This window comes from Pteropus vampyrus, unplaced genomic scaffold (assembly GCF_000151845.1).
Source record: "Pteropus vampyrus isolate Shadow unplaced genomic scaffold, Pvam_2.0 Scaffold76, whole genome shotgun sequence".
Lineage (NCBI taxonomy): Eukaryota > Metazoa > Chordata > Mammalia > Chiroptera > Pteropodidae > Pteropus > Pteropus vampyrus.
This window is the reverse complement of record NW_011888857.1, coordinates 3,090,837-3,107,538: the sequence shown is the minus strand read 5'-3', so window position 1 is coordinate 3,107,538 and position 16,702 is coordinate 3,090,837. Positions and strand designations below refer to the sequence as shown.

Here is a 16,702-nt window from a genome sequence, read left to right as displayed (position 1 = left end):
TTTATTCATCTTCTTCTCTTCAGCATCTTCTTCAGCAGGTTTAAATATTATCCTTTACTGAATTTCCCTAAGCAATGAAGCAGGCATTTACTTAAGAATCAGCCTAAAGAAACAAAGATTTACTTACTTGCATTGCCAATTTACATTTATTTGTCCTATTACACGAAGGAAAATAACTGTAACAAGAAATTAATATAGTTCTCTACACAGAAATCTAAACTATAGTTGCTGTAGTTTTTTTTTTTTTTTTTTTTTACATATTCCTTTATTCCTGCTTTGGTAAGACACTAATATATCTTATTTTAGCTTTCAGAATGGTAATTAACTTACTCACAGTTAATAGTTTGACACACTTTATTTTTTTTCCGTGGTACCTGAAATAAGTGAATAAAACAGCACTTCTCTCCATAATTGCCTTGTAATTACTTTGTAAGCTTTAAGCATTTACATTTTATCAGCTACAGAAGTAATTACATAATTCTACATGTTCTTTAAATTCCACTTGTTTGGCTTATTTTGTTGCAATTTAATCTTACAGCCATTGCTCAAAGAGGGAAAAAACTAATGAACAAACAAACAAAAAAAACCCCAAACAATAGATGTCCCAATATCATTTTACCCTACTCAATGAATCATTTTCTCTGCTCATCATTTTCTTGATATTAATTTTTGAATGGTTTTCTTTCTCATCAATTTGTTTATGAGATTGGTAATGACAGGATTACAAGATTATTATCTTTTTGAATATTTTACCGGGGGGAGGTATTATTGTCTATATATACTTATTTTAGTATATATTTATTTTAATATAAGTACTCTACTTTAGTATAGATACTCTTTGTTACATTCATCATGATCATTATTGTCTCACACTGGGGCCAGATTCTTGGATATGCTTTCTGTATAATCTCACAGTGCCCAATGCTTGTTTAATGCTCTGCTGTTGCTGTATTGAAATTCTTAAAATTATTGAACATGGAGTCTGCATTTTCATTTTACACTAGGCTTCAAAATTTTGTAGCCGGTCTTCACACACACACACACACACACACACACACACACACACACACACACACACACAGACTGAGTTGGCTTGGATTACTATAACAAATTACCATATACGGGGCTTAAACAACAAACATTTGTTTCTCAAAGTTGTGGAGACAAGAAAGTTTAAGATAACGGTGCCAGATTTGGTGCCTGGTGATAGACCTTATTTTGGTTTGTAAATGACCACCTTATTGCTGTAATCTCACTTGATGGTGAAGAGAGATCATCTCTTCATTGCCTCTTTTTATAAGGGCGCTAATCCATTCATGTGGGTAGTGCCCTCATGTCCTAATTACCTCCCAATTACCTTCAAATTACCATCACATTGGGAATTAGGGCTCCAACATGAATTTTTGGAAAACACATTCATGTCACAGGACATATACACACACTAAATGTTATATGCTATTATGCTTATGACATGAAGCTCAGTATTGATTAAATTAGATTTAAGAAAATAGAATCCTGTGTTGCTCTTATACCTATATTGTGGATTCATAAGTAAATATTTCAAACAAGTGACTTGCTAACCTATGCTCCTACTGTTGCTCCAAAAAAAAAAAAAAAAAAAAGAGAGTAAATAGAAGGGAGGAAGGAAGGGAGAAAGGAAAGAAGGAAAGCTTTTTTTTTTTACTTGATTTGGTCCAACTTATACACAGATAAGTGAACTGAGCCCAAACTCAGGCAAAATATACACAAACCCATTGGGCTTTAACACATAGCTTTAGTGCCCATATCAAGGCATTGGCCTGAGATACTTTGATTTTTACTCTAAGTCACATAGTAAAAAGCCTTCCTTCTATGTTCTCATGATAATTTAGTGAATTCAAAAAATTTATGTAATTTTAATGGGAGCTCTTTGTGCTCTTACAGAGAAGCATAAACAAAAATTGGTTACTTTGCATCTCTACACAGTATTACTTATACTGATATTGTTGCATAAATACTGAGACTGAGGTGTGGCACAAGCAAGTTTCTATACACACACACACACACATGCACACAGACGCACATATATTCCCTTCTCTCTACTGTTGCTTTTGGCACTTATTCTGATCTAAAATATATGACCTAAGTTTCACTTTTCATAAATTTCCTCAAAAGTTCGAATGAGTAGAGAAGGGGGTGTACATTTAAACTTCTAGAAAATAAACTTCAAAGCATGTGCACAATTCTGCTGCATCTTGTGTGATGTAAATACCCTTCAAAAGAAATAGGGTGGTGTCTATACAGGTATGGTAGTACCTGCCTATTATCTTGCCTTTTATACTTGTCAGCTGGATCTGTTATTTTTACTTTGTGTGCCCCAAATACTTTATGGGGTTGGGATGTGATAGGAAAAAACCTAAGGCTAGTCTCGCTCACTTAATTTTAAGATATTCTATTGACCTGATGGTGCCTATCACCAAAAAGGATGAAAATTTATTATGCTATGTCTTAAAGCTGAATTTCCATGAAGCTTTCCTAGGCCAGGCCCTTTTCTCTGTACTACATTATTTTCTTCAATATCTTCCCATTTTTAATTGCATAGTAAAATAACCATAATATTCTTTTGGAGACTTTAGCATGTGATGATTTATTTTATTAAAAAAAAAAAACTAGAAAAGTCCCAATGATCACCCCTTCTATAAGATCGCCATTAATTAAAAAAAAAAAAAAATTAGTTCTGCTTGTAGGCAAAAATAGAGGAAAAGAATTGGATTTACCTATCTGCTTGCCCCTCCTCTCCCTCCAAAAAAAGAAGTAGGGGGGAAGGGAGGAAAGGAAAATGAAAGAAAGGGAAAGAATGTATAAAACACTGATTTATAAGACACTGGAGGTCAGTCAACAAAGAAGAATGATAGTCCTCCCTTTGTTGTAGGAAAAAAATGAGGAGATGGCCCTAGCTCACTGTCCAGAGATTGTTCCACAGCACAAGAAGGGCTAACTCAGGAGAATCTTTAGGATTCTTAAGCTGAGGAAATGGATCTGAGTGTCTGTGGAGACAAAGGAAGTTAAAATTCTCAGGGCACAGTTCAATGGAGAGAAATGCAGAGAGAGAGGACCACAGAAATTTACAAAATGATTTTTCTTGAGCATGAAGCAGAGTACTTACCAGTACATATTTGTATGGAAATTATCCAAGTCCAGAAAAGAACTAGCTGAGAACATTAAAGAGCTCTCAGCACTCAAACAAGACTGAGAATAGTGTCAGCTTTCCCCCAGCCAGACTACAATACTTCATGATTTATGGAGCATTGGAAAGACACCCAAATGGGTCTTGCCTTCTTAGCAGTGGAGGATATTTCATTTAAAACTAAATGCTGCTCAGATCTTGCCTCACAAATCTTAAAAAGCAAGACCCAGAAAGATCAAACAGTTTCCAAGAAACTTAATTCTATCTCAAAAGAAAGATCAAAATTGTTTGTAGGAATATGATAATATTTAGCATCTAACAAAGTCAAATAATGTCTAGCATCTAATCAAAGATTCTCAGATATGCAAATAAATATGAATCATATGTGAAGAAATATCAATTGAAACCATTCCAGATCTGAGTTAGATGTTAGATATAGCAGATAAGGACATTAAACAGTTATTATAACTATATCCCACATGTTTAAAATTTTAAGTAGAGACATGTAAAATATAAAAAAGATCCAGTCAAATTTTTCAAAATGAAATATCTAGTGTGTAAGATGAACAATATGCTGGATGGGATTAATATATTAGACGGTGAAGAATAACAGTTAGTAAATTTGAAGACATGCAATGGAAATTATCTAAAATGACACACACACAGGAAAAAAAAATTTTAAAGGATTGAAAATACCAATAAACTGTGGGACAACAAGTGATCTAATGTTTACTTAATTGGAGTCTATAAAGGTATGGGCACAAAAATATTAGAAGAGAAATGACCAAAAATCTTCCAAATGCCATGAAAGCTATAAATCCAGAGATCTAATCTGCTTAATGAACCTAAAGCACAAGAAATGAAGAAAATTACACAATGTGCTTTGTGATGGTTCATTTTTAGGTCAACTTATTTGGGCTGTGGGGTGCCCAGATATTTGGTGTTTCTAGATGTTTCTATGAGGGTGTTTTAGATGAGATTAATCCTTAAATTGTAGACAGAAAAAAGCAGATTGCCCTCCCTAATGTAGATGAGTCTCATCTAATCAGTTTAATCAGTTGAAGGCTGACACTCCCCCAAAGAAGGGTGAATTCTTCCTGCTTGTCTGCCTTCTAACTGGTACATTAGCTTATTTTCTGCTGTTGAACTCAAACTGAAAAACTGGCTCTTTCAGGGTCTTTGGCCCAAATAAAAAGGAGAGATGCTGAAGCTGATGGTATTACTTTGTGAATAATATCACTTCAGTAGCTGAATGTAATGCCACTTATATCATATGCTTACGAATTAATGCATTGATGAAAATGGCCTTGATTTGTGAACTGTAATCAAATTGTTAGATAAGAAAATGTAGATGAATATATTTCCTATGTCAACTGCTGGGGGTGCTTATCTGTAATATTCCTGAAATTCAGGAATTTGAGGTTATTGACAATCTCTGTTATATACTGAGTCCAGACTTGGAAGGAGCAAAAATTGTAACAACTAATTCATTTTTTCATCCATTTATTCACTAAGTTAATAGTATTGTGTTCCCAACTTGTATATTACTTTGTGACCAAGGATATATTTTATTCTGAGCAGAGCTTAATACCTCTAGGATACTGCATTTGTTTCTTGTTCAAATGCAGTTGTCCCATTCCAAGTGGATTAATTTCACCATATGGGTCAAGTAAGCCTCTAGCTGCATAAGAAAGTGATACATTTAAAAGTCATTTTATTTTTGAAACAGTCCAAGTTTGAGTAAAGAAAATACAATTCCTTGTATACCTCTAGGATTTACAAAGAATCAAATGCAGGCTATGTTATAACTTTTTGGATGTATTTTGGTAATTTTGTAAATATAATTGTACTGTAAAACCTGTGTACCCAAATGATCAGTCAGATCAAGTCAGAACGGAATTTTCAAATAGCAAAGCACATGAGTAGTGGCATTGAGGGAATAGTGAAGGAGGCAGACGTGAGCAAAACAATTGAAGGCACAGAGTTCTAAAATAAAGATATTTTGAGAGAAAACTGCACACAAGTACACATATGACACATATCCCAATGAACATATTTATAATATAGAATATCTGGTTTTAATAAAATGAATCGAGGGGCAAATCATACAGATTTGTAAAAGGGATGCATTTTCTTTATGGAAGAAGAATCCTAAGGATTTTTTTTTTTTTTTTTTTTTTTAGAATCCTGTTGTTTTAAGTCATAAGACTGGTTTGCCACCATTAAAAATACCCAGTTTTAGTGTTATTCCACTTTACTTTCATAACCCCAAGACATTTCTCCACATATGAATATAACTACTCAGACCAAGGCTTTGGAAACTTCCCACAGGAACAGTTCTCTCCATTCCCGTCTTTGCTGGATAATATGACAGGTTTATCCCTCACTACTTCCATTATTATTTTTCAGTTCTCATTAGTATACCTTTAATTCTATCTTACCCATTTATTTCTAGTTCTTTACAATTTCTCTTCCCAGTTACAAACTATTATCTCCCTTTTAGTATGATTTTTCCCCTAATCATCTTCTATTATCTCTTATTTTAGTACTTGGCTTTCTCTCTTTGATGTCTTTTAGTTTGAACTTCAGGTAATTTGACCCTTTTTGTTAATTCTTTGACTTATCATAGATCTATTATCTATTCTTCTTTTTTCCATCTTTCATCTTTTTCTATATATTGAAATTCATACAATTGTATGGTTTAGCTGCAGCCGGCAGGGTGATGAGCTGTGGAGAGCTGTCAGAAGGTGAACAAACAGGCTTTTATGATAAAAGGTCGAAATAGAGCACACATGAGGTTAAAAAGAATAGGCATCTATTATAGGATTTAGAGAATTGAATTGCATGACATGATTCCAAAAAAGGGGGAAAAAAATACATTGAGTAGGTAATGACATCATGACAAGAGGAAAGCATTATTTATCTCATCAAAGCTTGGTGAACTTAAAAGGTAAATCACATAAGGCATGCGTTTCAAAATAGTTTGAAGAAGGTTAGATCAGAAAATCAACATTTGAAGTCCGTGTGCAATCTCAACAAGCACCGGGCGTTGGAAATAGCACCTGACCTGGGAGGTAGGAGGTTTCACCACTCGTTTAGCCTTTTTATTTTGACTTTTATTTTTTCCTCTATAAAATGGAATTAATAGACCTTATTCTGATAGTTTTAGATCCTAGAATCATGGACTCTTGTCATACTTATATGTGGCAAGATCTGGAAGAAAGTTTACAAGCTTTCTATTCATATGTTGAGTTGATCTGAATGCGAATTTGTTGCTCTTTATTTACTACTATACTTTCCAGTGCCTCAGTCACATATTTTTTAAAACGACTTTACGACACATACTTATGCATATTATCAAAACTTATGGGATATAAAGTGACAAATTATTTTGGAAAAAAATAACTCTTATCAAACATCTGTGACCTTTGGTTCAGTAATTCTACTTCTAGAAAGACACACAAAGAAAAGAGCACAAACGGCAGAGGAAGTTTCTTAACAGAAGATGTTCAATACAATGTTTCCTTAAAATAAGAATATTTTGAAATAATGTAAATACTCAATAGTAAGGACATGGTTAAATAAGTTAACATCAGTGCATATGATTGCCATGAAGCATGTCTGAGAAGAGTTCTAACGTTAAAAATACTTTATTATATTTTTAGGTAAAAAGCATGTTTCAACATTATGTAAATAATAGATCTTAAATGCACTTAAATGCATTAAAAGTTTACAATGCTCGTAAACTTTTCTTTGGAAAGAAAACAAATAAAAAGATTTAAATCAAAATATTGTAATTATTTTGGCAATCTAGATTTGTTTAGGTACTTCTATTCAATATTCTCTAAATTTTCTCTTATAAGATTATTGATTTTTTAATGAAAGAGTAGCATACACTTAATAAATCTAGTATAACTTATTAAGAAATTCTTTTCATTTATTATGTTGGCAGGATTATAGTTCTAAAAACCAAATGCTTATAAATATGAAACTCAAACTAAACCAAACCAAATCAAATCCCCAAAAGTTATAGTTCACCTATCTAAGAGATTATACTTATTGCCCTGAATTTTATTTTTTATTTTTAAATTTTATTTTTAGCACCTTATTGCCTGTCACATAATATAAGAAACTAAAATAATTGGCTTTTATTTATCTGGAATTTTATTTGCCTAATTATGTGTTCTCCTGAAGCCTAGTATTCAGTGGATAGGTCTTGTATTTCCTTTTATATTTCTCATGGTATTTTGCCATGGTAATCAGCCAGAGCAGATTATTTATTTGCTGAAGCACTTTTGTGGGCAGAGTGTCACCTTTCTTGAACCCGTTGCCTGCCCAGGTTAAAAAATTCTGGATGCTTCTTGCTTGTAATATCCTTTCCTGAGAAATAAATCATTAGATGTAGTGATGTGGGGAAAAAAACAGCTGCAAGATGAGAGAGAAAAGAGAAAGCCTGCATTACTATTACCCCTAAGCGACATAGTAACACAGAAAATGAAATTTCAGTGATTTTTTGGTTCTTATTTACTATGATACTAACCAAAGTTATGGTTACCTTGGCAACCCTCTAAGCTACTAAGCATCTAGGTGGGAAACAAAACAGTTACTTTACTCTCTTGTGCTTTGTAGTGGAGTCAGGGAAAATTAAGTTAGGTTAAGTATAGATCAGATTCTTATGACTTTTATAGATGGCTTTAGAATAACATAATTTTTTTTAGTCACACCATTTTCTGGTCATTATTATTTTTACTTTTAATTTTTTAAAATGGCACAACAACTCAAAAGAAGCAACTGCAGAAGAAGCAGGAGACGTTTTCATAAAAGCAAAGGAGAAAGTGCAAACTAATTGAGATGATATAAGCAACGTTTCAAATTCTCCTCCCCCAAAATTTCCTGTTAGGTGTTTCCTCATCACATTATTCTTTTCGGCTCATTGACTTCTAAGAATTGGAAAAAGCATTAGATAGTAGAACCAGCTGGGGGTTTTTAATCACCCAAATATAAGTGTGAATATTCTAGAATTGAGAGATGTTTGTTGAAGCACTGTGCCTTCTGAACCAGCATCTACTCATGAGTACAATGAAAGCGCTATCACATATTATAGAGAAACAGGACTTAGTATTAGTATTATATGGAAGCTTATTAAGAAAACCTTCGAGTGCACTGGCCAGCTTTAACCCTACTCTAATTGTCTCATGTTCCCCAGATTTTTTTATCATAATCTGCATTGTAACAAGGTCCCCAGGCGATTTGAAATGTACAATGTAATTTGAGATACACAATGTAATTTGAGATACACTGGTGGATATCCTACCACCATGTCTTGGCTCATGGAAAACTCTCAGAAATTGATCATCCCTGTTTTCCTTCCATTGAACAGATTGGTCTCTACCTTTACTTCAAAACAGTTGGACATTATTTTCAAGGCTACATAAAAAACCCAAATGGCTGTCCAACTCCCTTTGTCACTGTAGATTTTCACAGTGTTGATGTTCTGTCCTTTTTGTTGTTGTTGTTTTGCAGTTGAACACTTTAATCAAGCATCAATTCCAAAGTATGCTTAGTTAGTAAAATTACATGCATCATTAACTAATTTGAATTGCTTAGCTTTTGGAAGTATTATAACACATTATATTCCAATCTAAACCGTGAAAATCTAAGATGGCATATTTATGCTAAAATTACAATTAAATATTTGAAAAGTAAATTGAACAATGAGGAGGTTTTGGGTAAATTCCAAATTTTTACAAAGTCTGGATTGTTTGAGGGCCTTTGGAGTCACATTCAAATTCTATCTTTGACCCTTTCTAGCTCATTACTTGCTACCATTTATAAAAATGTAATAGAAATAATATGAACTACCTAATCCAGGGTCAGTGAGAATAGTTACATTTGCCCCTCCATTATTATTCTTAAAAACTGATTTTTAATTGGACAGGCATCTGCATGGACCTAAATACAGATATATAAAAAGTCCTTCGATATGTAAAGAGTTCTATAATTTACCCTTCATTACCTCTGATTATAAGAATTAGAAATGTTTCAATTGTTGAATAAGTAAATGCCATAAGATTATTATATTCAGATATATACAGTGATTCAATTAATCATTAACAAAGTGTTCCTGAGTTGAGATCCTCAGAGATCAGCTTTAATGAAAACTAAAGATGCCTCCGTAATTAGCAATCACATGCATTAAAATTATATTTCCTTAAGCAGTTTAAATGTGCTTTCTGCTAAGCTTGTCTTGTCTTAGTGATAGTAGTATCTTTTCTCACCTGGTCAATGCTGTTGCCAATGTGTCTATCATCTCCCTCTCTTCTAGAATGCACTGTGAGCTGAAGTGTCAGCCACCCCAAAAGGTGTTGTCAGATGTTGACATTCCCATAAGAAAAAGATGAGCCTGCATCAGAGTTGTATTGACCCCAACGATCTTTTTTCTTTTAACATACCCGCTAATTGACAAAACATTCCAATGAAAAACTTTAACCCAAGAAAAATTCTCTCACATTCCAAATTCGTAGAGCACAAATTGAAAAACATAAGTCAGAAAACTTGGCAGTCAGCTTCTTCATCAAAGAACAAATATATAGTATAGAGCTTTGAGCATTTCTTTCCTTGACAAAAACTGTGGATTGAGTCAGATGTTACAGATTCTAGTCCTGGCCCCAATGAGTCTTGTGGAATTGACTTAGCCACTGTCAGCCTGTTATCCAGGGAGCAGGGATTCTGTCCTGTTTGCTGCTGCATCTCAGTGCCTAGAAGAGTGACTATTCTAAATATTTGTTGAATAAACAAATCTGTAAAACCTGCTTTGTCAGTCTCTCCACAGAGAGAATTGGCAAACAGAACTTCTCAACTGGAGTGACCCATCCCAGTGAAAGCTCCATTTGGTTATGAGTCTGCTGAAATATTATTCCCTTTAGTCCTGAGGGCAACAGGGTAGGGCCTGGGGCAGCTGGAACTCTTGAGGCAATCTCTTAGCAGCTTTTTTCATTAGTTTGGTGGCTACACTAATAAAGTATTTTCATTTTCTCTGTGTGCCATAGCATGAAAAATGTTGGAAAGCTATTCTTTGGTATAAGTGTGATAAACATAAAATGTTGACATTTTGTAGGTAATTTGAGTTAATTAAGCTTGGTGAAAGTACTGGCTAGCTGGCTAGTTTGAGGCCTGATTTAGGAAGCAAATACGGTGACCAAAAAAGTATTATATCAAACTGAAATGATCACAGAAACTTAAATCTTGAAGGCATCAGACATGAATGTATAGTATAGAAAGTGAACATCTTCATGAAATTACTTATGTATCCTTGCTTTGAGTTACACATATATCAGCCTCTGAAATTTTCAGAATTAGAATGCCATACTTCTGCCTGTTGGTTTTATCCCTTGACCCTTCATCCTTTTTGTTCCTCATCTTTTTACCAAGCTTACTTCACCTTTTCTATTACCTATTAGAGTTCATTTTTCTCACTTCTATTTCAAACTTGCAGATAGATGAGCCACACACTGATTTATGTCATAAGTTTTATTTTGTGGCATCATCATGTGTTTTTAGTTAATGATACCACATCTTTTTTCCCTGTCATTTATGTCAGTGCCTATAAAGCACCAGGCATTATATTGGAGTCTAGGGAAAAATATTAATGTGATATGATCCATGTCTCGAGAAGCTCACAATCTAGTAGGAGACCATATTATGAACCTTTAATTAAAATAATAATAAAGTTTTATTGAGTAGTAATTGGGTACTAGGAATTATTCTAAGCAATTTTACATTTATTACCTCATTCAAGCCTCCTGAAATACATGTTTACACACTATGTGCTAATCTAAATTTTCTGAAATCTTCCATAAAGATGCAAGCCTTCTAAGACAGTAAATTCCCCGATGCTAAGCAGTCTTGATACATTTTCATGAAATTTTCTTACTATATGCACTCAGCTACTCTTTCACTCCTGGTCTCTCTCTTATTCTAAATCCACGGATATGTATACAGCCATGATCTGTGCATAACTAAGGGTTTATTGTGGCTTGGATATAGTGTGCTTCCATTGTTCAAAGATGTCAGAGAATCTCAGAATATACTTGCATGTGTGTGTGTATGTGTGTGTACATGCATTTGTGTGCCCTCATGAATATTTATACACATAATCTAATTTATTTTTATATTTTTATTAGTTTCAGGTATACAGTACAATGGTTAGACATTTATATATTTTATGAAATGATCCCCCCGATTAGTCTATCACCCATCTGTCTCTGCACATAGTCATTAGGTATCTCTACTATACATAACAATTCTGCAAGGTAAAAATAATTATTTCCATTTTAAAAATGAGGCTAAGAGGGAGTAGGCAGTTTTTCCAAGTCACAGACAATAAGCACCAAAGATTATAGTCAGACTCATATCTTACTTTAAAATCTAGGTTTTTAGCCATTGCCTCTTTCTTGCTTAAGATATTTTAGTCTAACCATTCACCTAATGTTCATAAACTGTCTGCAACTTCCCAGGCAGATGGTAAAACAGTTATGCCTTCAGAATAGAAGTGGTCAGGTTCTTATTTCATCTAGAGACACCTTGGACTGCTCTGAGCTTTGAAAGTTAAAATATAAAGTTTAATTCTTCTTAAAGTAAATTTTCCTTCCAATGAGGATGGTTCAGATTCTATCCCTTGACCATATAGAACTTGTTTACTTTTTTTTTTAAATCAATACTTTTGCCTTCTCTGAACTTGCCATGCCTTTTTCAGCAATACTGCCTCTGATTCTTTAACTGGTCTTCATGGTGTAGAGTTTCAATTATCTTTCCTTTCCCTGTTCTTCTCTGCACTAGTCCAGGGTTAATATATTGAGTGTGATTTGCTCAGCCAGGTCTTCCAGTTTCTTTCTTCTAATAACAGATACTGCTCAACTCCACTTTCTATTTAGCCACAGGCCCTGGGAGTGATCATATGACAAAATCAAGCCAACAATATTACTCCATTTCCCTGACAATAGTAATTGGGGAAAAGGTTTTTAAATGGCTACAGTATGGCCAAACAGAATTCTTTTCAGAGATTGATATACGACTATTGGACCAAAAAAAAGCTTTCTCTTTCAGCTGGAACAGCTAAGCTCGCAGTGGTAGTCATGCTTCCTGACTGTGGTGAAGGCCTGTGTGAAATAGGCCTGTGTGAGGATGAGACCAACATGTAAAATGAAGCAGTAATAAACAGAGATGAGAGATTGAGAACAGAGAGAGAGTTGATGGCTCCGAGACCCTATTTTTCATTCCTAAAGTAAAGATTCCAGTTCTTTCTTCAGATTTGTAGGTTACCTGAGAACTCTTCACCGCTCTGTAAGACAGAAATGCCTTTTTTCTTTTTGCATGCAGTTTCTAGTATTAACAAAAGAAGAAATCCTGATAGATATATCCTATATTAAGTTGTAGAATTTAGAACTAAGAATACTGAAAAAGCAAGCATGCCACCTCCCTCACTTCAGATAGTTATCCTACAATATGATGTAAGTATCTTTTAATTTTTTTAGCAGCCAAATCAACACTATTGACTCACAACAAGATTGTTAACAAATAAAATATCTATGAATTCATTTGATAAACTAATGAGTTTAGATTCTTTTACAGCCTGATTCTGTAATTCAAAGTATCTCTTCTTTCTCCAGTTTCATGTAATTTGCAAATTTAAAAAAAACATATGCTTTCTATTTATAGTTTGATAATCTTCAGTAAAATTTTCAATTTAGGTGATGCAAAATTTGCAGAGCGTTTATCTCGTTCATTGTGAGTATAAGATTCATGTCAAGGGAATAGCACAAGCCTAGCACACAGTAAGTAGGTGCTGAAATGTGGTAGCTGTTTTTAAAAAGAAGGAAAAGAAGATATTTGAAAAACAATAGAAAATTGCACTCTAAGATTCCAACAGTCCATTAACTAGGATCTTTGATACAGTTGTTTAAGAACTTATGAATCTATTTTTCTGTATGATTCTTCAGGTTGAGTTTCCATTGTGACTGACAAATGCCTTGCTAAATCCAGGTGAACACAATCCATTTTTTAAGAATTCTTGTGAGAAGAATAAAGCCAGTCTGACCTGAACCTTTCTTTGTGAACTCATCCTAACTCCTGCTGGTCTCTACTTCTATTTCTAAATGTTTGGAAACCATTTATTTCTTTCTTCATTTTTTCCCACTGGGTACAGTGATCTTTATTAATAATACATGATAAGGTAGGGCTCCCTAAGCCCCTCCTTTTCTTCAGAAGGTCTGGGATAGAAACTGTTGAGGATGGTAGATTCTAAGTGCATTGAGAGATTGAGTTGGGGCAAGGACTCTCTAGCAGCTCTGGGCATCTTTCTTCCTTTTTGTGCTTTCACTGAGGCTGATTACTTCAGGGGGCTGTCACCGCCCTGTTGCTATAGCCAAATTCATTATCACACCATGAAATGAGATTAATGAAGTAGTTAACGAGGGCAATGCAAGCCCCAGCATCAAAAGTAAAGGAATGGGTGTCATAGTTAAAGTCACAGGACACAGCCTGGTTCTCAGTGTAGCCCAAGATATCATTTAGTGGGCCCCCTGATGTCTGTTTTACTACCTTCTTAATATCATATTTGATAGTCTTCTCCAGACCGTGACTGACACATTAGAGCTGGGACCCAGGAGGCCATGACTGACACATTGGAGCTGGGACCCAGGAGGCTATGCCAGTGAGCTCTCCATTCAGCTCAGGGGTGACCTTGCTCATAGTCTTGGCAGTGCCAAGTAAAAGAAGGGATGATGTTCTGGGTATCAACATGGCCACCATGCCACAGCTTCCCAAAAGAACCACGATGGTCTTCTGGGTGGCCATGATGGCATGAACTGTGGTTATGAGTTCCCTCCATGATGCCAAACTTGTCGTGAATAACCTTGGCCAAAGGGGCAAAGCTGTTGGTGGTGGAAGAGGCATTGCTGACAGTTTTGAGGATATTTTCATACTGCTCATGGTTTATGCCTCTTTATAATATATTTAGCACAGCATTACCCTATTTAATGTGGGCAAGAACTTATTCCTGAAAGCTGGAAATAGGCCTTCCATTGATAAAAAGCTTTCCATGCTCAGCTTTGACCACGCCATAAGTTGCCACAGGTGGAATCGTATTGAAATATGTAGACCATGTAGTTGAGGTCGATGACAGGGGTCATTGATGACAATATCCATTTTGCCAGAGTTAAAAGCAATCCTGGAGACTGGATGCCCAACATGGCCAAATCCATTTACTCAGAATTTTATCACGGTGTCTCAGGGATGCAGCTGGCACTGCAAAAGAATATGCAGCTGTCTGTGGAACAGAGAAGAGCAGAGAGCTCCATTTCTTTAACAATTATCTAATTGTGCTTAAGATGCACCTCAGGCGTAGAAGTCTAAAGTTTGTATGTAGCTAATTAGTGTCCTTTTAAAAAAAATAAGAACTACTGCTGTTTATTTGCAGCCTTGTGGCACCAAGCCCATTTCTCTATGATGGTTCAAGATGATTGAAAACAGCACAGTAATTTCAAATACAAGTTTTTAGTAGTCTGAAATTCAGCCTCATTTAACTCAACCAGTGCTTTCCTATAATGTTATTTAGTGTCAAAATCTCAAGTTCACTTTATCATCTATGCTCTAAAAATTGGCATACATGCATCTAGGGTTATAAATCCTATTTCCTGCTTATTCTCAATTGGTTTTATGACTGAATCACTGAACACTGCCTATACTTTGTTTTCATATCAGACAGACCTGCGGTCTTCCATAATAGCAATTGGTTTCACAGGTTTATCTGTGTATTTTTTTTTTCTCTTCCACATCCAGTTTAATTATTTGATTGCACCAGGCAGAGTTTAGACAAATGTTCTTCTCTGCTCTTATGAAGCCACTATAACTTAGCTTGTTGAGGCTTTATCTTAGAAGTACCTATATTCATACAAAGTAAGATATGGTCAATTATGACAATAAATCTTTTTTTATTAATAGTTCTTACTTTGTTAGTACTCCTTAAAAACTATTGTTTTGAAAATAATTGAATCAAAAATGTTTCCCTTGTGTATCTTTAACTCAACAAGCCTTATTAAATTGCAGTCAGGGAGAGATATTGTCAATCTCTTTATGCTTAGGCTTCGTGCCTCATACATCTCAGTAACAGAAGCATTTAATTGTGTAGCACACAAAGTTTATCATCAAGATAAACACATATTAGAGAGCTAATTGGGAAAAAATAAAATAACAATCCAACAAAGCCATTTATTAAAGTCATCCAAGGAAGTGTTATGATGACTTTCTCTTGCACATTAGATGGTGTGGTTTGTTTATTGTTGTTTTGTATGTGTTTCCATTTCTTTAAAGTTTTGATATAGTTCAACTAAAGCATAAAATACAAAATGTAAGGTATCAACATGTAATACTTAGCTGTAAATTGTTTAGAAAGAAAAGAAAAAAAAGAAGAAGAAATGTTATCTAGGCATACTTCTCCCCTTGTAAAAATCTGAATCTAGTTTTTTGAGTGAAATTGAATGAAGAGGCAACACTAGGAAGGAAGTTAATTAATTTTTTACTTCTTTTTCTTTTTCAATACCCTCTACTAAAATCAGGATGAATTCTTTTATTCTTACCTTTGGTAGTGAACAAGTATTCTTTTGGTTCCATTTTTTTGGTTGTAGCACCCCGATTTCCCCTTGAGAAAGTAGCACTTTTGCATTCTCTCTGTCTGTGGGATTTGGATGAACGATGACACAGGAATGGCTTCCCTCTGGCTGTAAAGATTGGTGCAGGGATAACACTTGACTCAAGCTGATCTGTTTAAAACTTCTGATGTACTGGGAGCTTTTAATAAACTGAGAAAAAGACATTCTTTCTCATGTAGCTATTGAGAAAATAAAATGCAAGGTGGAACCCTGGACATCTATTTGGCCAACAAGAGGAAGAATCTAGTCTAAGAAGGAAACCCACACATAGCACAGCATAGCCAAGAGATGATAAGAGCAAGTATTAGTCTTGATAAGGACTTTTGAGCATCTGAATTCAGATGTCCATATGTACTGGGGTTTATTTCTGGACAAAGAGTCCCTATTTTAAAACATTTTTACTTACTCTCTTTTTTTTTTTTTTTTTTTGAGATGGAGAGTTAAAAGAAAAAGATCTCCCTTGGGGTATATCCTTTCTTTCCTCCTCCTTCTCCATTTCTGCTTCTGCTTGTGCTTCTTCATCTGACTAGGGAGGTTTTTGCTTCCAAAGAGCCATCCTTACATTTGTTTGCAACACATTCCTTTAAAAAAAACTGATGGAGAAATAGCAGTATTTTTCCTATTCATTTCTTATAATTTTTCATAATTTGGATCTCAATGAGTTGCTATCACATACAAACAGCCTGGACCCTTGGGATGTTTTGGAATGAAGATAATTTGTACATGTTGTGATTGTTAATAGAGATTTTGGTGTACAGCACTGATTCTTTACAATACAACAAAGATAATTATATTAGGGGACACAAAACAAAATCCACTTTAACTAGGA

At 34.6% G+C, this 16,702-nt stretch overlaps 1 pseudogene; it reads right to left on the bottom strand.

Annotated features, from left to right (window-relative positions):
* Nucleotides 1-13,558: 13,558 nt before the first annotated feature.
* LOC105293745 lies at nt 13,559-15,835 on the bottom strand (annotated as a pseudogene).
* Between the last annotated feature and the right edge of the window lie 867 nt (nt 15,836-16,702).